This window comes from Triticum aestivum, chromosome 1D, assembly GCF_018294505.1.
Source record: "Triticum aestivum cultivar Chinese Spring chromosome 1D, IWGSC CS RefSeq v2.1, whole genome shotgun sequence".
Taxonomy (NCBI): domain Eukaryota; kingdom Viridiplantae; phylum Streptophyta; class Magnoliopsida; order Poales; family Poaceae; genus Triticum; species Triticum aestivum.
Genome location: NC_057796.1, coordinates 345,011,507 through 345,015,386, shown reverse-complemented (window position 1 = coordinate 345,015,386; position 3,880 = coordinate 345,011,507). Strand labels below are relative to the sequence as shown.

Genomic DNA, 3,880 nt, shown 5'->3' with positions numbered 1-3,880 from the left:
TCCTCGACCCGGTTTCGTCGGCGCCGACGCACCCCTAACCTCGACCCGGTTCCGTCGGCGCCGACCCACCCCTAACCTCGTCCTCTTCTTCTTCTTCTTCTTCTTCTTATTTTCCTTTTTTCCATCTTTCTTCTTTCTTCTTAACTAAACCTAAACTAAACTAAATATAAACCTACCTAAAAAAATAGAAAAAACCTAAACTAAATCTAAACCTAAACCTTAAAAAGCAGAAAAAACCTAAACTAAACCTAAACTACACTAACTAAACTATACTAATTAACAGAGAAAAACTTGAAAACAAAAGAGAGGAGGAGGGGGCTTACCAGAGTGGAGGAGGCCGACGCTGGCAGGCCGGGGCGTCAGGGAGTCCGGGCGGCAGGGGGGCGTCGGGCGGCCCGGCGTGGTGGGCCGTCGGGCGGCCGGGCGGCGGTGGGCCGGCGTGGTGGGCCGTCGGGGGGGACGGAGCGGCGGGCTGGGGCAGTGTGCCGGCACGACAAGGCGGGGGGGGGGGCAGCGTGCAGGAGCGGCGATGGCAGCGGGCGGCAGGCCGGGTCGTCGTGTGGTCAGGGGCGGGGGGCGGGGTGCGGTCGGGGTGATGGCGGGGTGCGGGGCGGCAGGGTGCAGTCGGGGGTGATGGCGGGGTGCGGGGCGGCAGGGTGCAGTCGGGGGTGATGGCGGGGTGCGGGGCGGCAGGGTGCGGTCGGGAAGAGGGGGAGAGAGAGAGAGAGAGAGAGAGAGAGAGAGAGAGAGAAGAGAGAGAGGAGGGGGTGGGCCGTTAGTTAGTGGCCTCTTTGCCGTCCGCTAGCTTACGACAAAGAGGTGGGTGGGCCATTGCAATAAGCCTCCCTCCACTGGACCCCACCCCCACCTCTTTGCCTTCAGCTAGCGGACGTCAACATTTCTTTGCCGTCTGCTAGCAGACGGCAAAGGACTGGTTGATGGCAAATAGTGTCTTTGCCGTCAGCTATGTCTTTGCCGTCCGTTTTTTATAACCAGACGACAAAGGCCTTCTTTTCCGTCCGCTAGCAGACGACAAATAGCTAACTGATGGCAAATTCTCTGTTTCTAGTGGTGGCCGGCGCTAGGGGCTGTTGTGATGGCTAACTCGACCTCATCACCACCACCGCTACTGCATCTTGCATCATCATTGACAGAAATGAACTCCACATACACCATTAGTTGTCCAAACATAGAGCAACTAGGATTGCTTGCAAACCTCATGTACGACCCCCACGACTTTTCTCCTGTGACTGGCCGTAGACCCCAACAGGCAACCGTACCATCATTACCCTCCGACAACAACAAAGGCCTCCATGGTCATTTTCTTTCCATGCATCTCACGGACAATACACCGCTCGGATGCATCTTCTGACTGTCCCATAATCTACTTTGAGCATGTCTTTCGCGACCACTCTCGTCAACCCACATATGGACACATCGACCCCGGAAGGACCGTCGCGTACGACGGCCCCATAGAACCCTAACAAATTTTCCATAGTACCTAACGAACATCCATATTTACATTTCAAATAATTAGTAATCGATTATTTTATGATAAGCTGATTAAAACTTTACATATAATAATAAGGGCAAAGACATTTTAATATCCATATTTAAGTTTGAAATAATCAGTGTTTTTTAATATCATTCGGTACGACTCTAAACATAATAATATGATCATAGCATTTGAATAAGATATGATTAAAACTTTTAATATATTTCCATTTCAATAACATTTTCATATAATCCAATAAAAATAGTTTATTTACAAATAATGAAATGAGCGAATACATTTTAATAACCGTATTTTTGTTAGAAAATAATTGATTTGTTTAGCATCATTCAGTTGGACCTTAAAGATAATAATACGATGATAACATTTGAATATCATATGACTAAAGAAATAACCGTATTTCCATTAGAAATATTCACAGCACCAGTAACATAATTCACAATAGTACACCAATATAAAAAATATTCACAAAATTACACGGCGTCATTTATACCTCAACTTCAATATGGATGTAGTTCCGAATAAAATTAAGCATCAAAATAGTCCGACAGATATCTGTTAGCATGAACATATCACTAGTAATATATCAAGGGAGTCAGTCTATTATCACCTGAACATAAATATTAGACATGGATTTTTTTCTGCTATCAAAAACATCAAACAAGCACTTGCATGTATGTGGCCATCACCTCAAAAGGGACATCAAAGATCGAAACACAATTTCTTCAATCACGTGATCTCCTACTTGTTTGCTACTCAGATGATTTTTTTACCTAATTACATACATCATTAAGGATATTAGCATCTAATCTTAATATAGAACTTAGATTATTGCAAGATCAAAAAGTAGACCTATGGTTTCCTAACTATAGAACTTATTAATAAGCATACCACATGAAATAACATCACATTTAATTATGCAATGACCAATTACATTACAAACTTTTTCTTAATTAGCATATTAAGAAAATTTTGCATGTCAAACTTAGTTGATGAATTAAAAGGCTTAACGCTGATACAATACCGTCAAATATTTGTTGTCCAAATTCCGGCTCTAACCCAACCTAAACGTTCAACAAAAGTACAAATTGCGACTTAATGACAAAAGTAACAACATCTTGCTTGTCAAAATATTTACTAGTAATGGAGTGCGGCGAATCTGCACCCGGGCTCATCTGCACCCGCGCTCACGGGAAAAATAAAAAAAAATACTAGAAAAATTCAAAAAATTCCAAAACAAATTGGGTGGTAGATAATTAGGTGCGTGAGGTGCGCTGCAAAAATCAACTCGTTTGGACATTTGAGCAAGTCTGTGCAAAAAAGACAAAATCGGGGTCTGTGAAAAAGTTTACTGTTCACAAACTGTTTTGACCCGATTTGTCTTTTTTGCAAAGACTTGCTCAAATGTCCAAACGAGTTGATTTTTACAGCGCACCTCACGCACCTAATTATCTACCACCCGATTTTTTTTTGGAATTTTTTGAATTTTTCTAGTATTTTGTTTGAATTTTTTTGCTGAACAGGTGCAGCTGAGCCCGAGCTCCAGGATGAATTATCCCTAGTAATGGACACATCTAACATTGATCTATAACATCTTCATCATACTCTTCTACAAAAAATTACTATAAATGAAACATATCTCGTCTGAAAATTTGTCGAACTTCTAAGCAGTAAACATCGCGTAGCTAAGGACGAGCTGAAAACTAACTAATTTCCACTGTGCATGCACAAGGAAATGCATGTATTGCAAAGCTCATACCTTGATCTTCAACTTGGTAGTTCACTTCACACGAAAAATCCTACTCCGGAAACTCCAAATGACTCCACAAAGTGATGAAATCATGCCTAAAACAACAGAGAATACATACTTAGAAACTAATCAAACAGAACAAAAACATCATGCATGCAAACTAAACCAACCAAAATGGATAGATCTTACCTTGATTTATCTTTTCTTCAACTAAAACTTCTTCTGATTTGGCCTTCAAATCGCTCAAAATCGTGGTGAAAGTAGCTATTTGAGCAATTTTTCTCAGTGTGCTGCGGTAATTAAAGAGCAGAGAGGAGAGGCGTGAGCGGGTTGCTGCGCAAAATGAGGCACTTCCTGCCTCATATAATGAAACAAACACGTGTATTATGTGAGAAGTGTCGGCACAACGGGACAAAAGCCACCGACCAACAGCCCGCGATGTTGTCGCGTGGCATGCAGTAGAAACAATGTTGGTGCCATGTTGTGTGGCGGCAAGGCCCACAAGCAGAGCACCATTTCGTTGCGGCTCGCTAGCTACCGCCGAAAGCTGGTACGCGGTGCCTGCCACCTGGCCGTGTGGCGGTAGGGGTGGCTGCCTCCACGCATGGCGACAGGTG

At 43.6% G+C, this 3,880-nt stretch overlaps 1 long non-coding RNA gene across 1 annotated transcript; it reads right to left on the bottom strand.

The window, feature by feature from the left end:
- Window positions 1-717: 717 nt before the first annotated feature.
- On the bottom strand, window positions 718-3,589 carry LOC123169779 (uncharacterized). The gene is made up of 3 exons (XR_006484951.1): window positions 3,453-3,589; window positions 3,273-3,358; window positions 718-2,068 (listed from the first exon to the last, which is right to left on the bottom strand). It is a non-coding gene; the product is annotated as an uncharacterized lncRNA (long non-coding RNA).
- Between the last annotated feature and the right edge of the window lie 291 nt (window positions 3,590-3,880).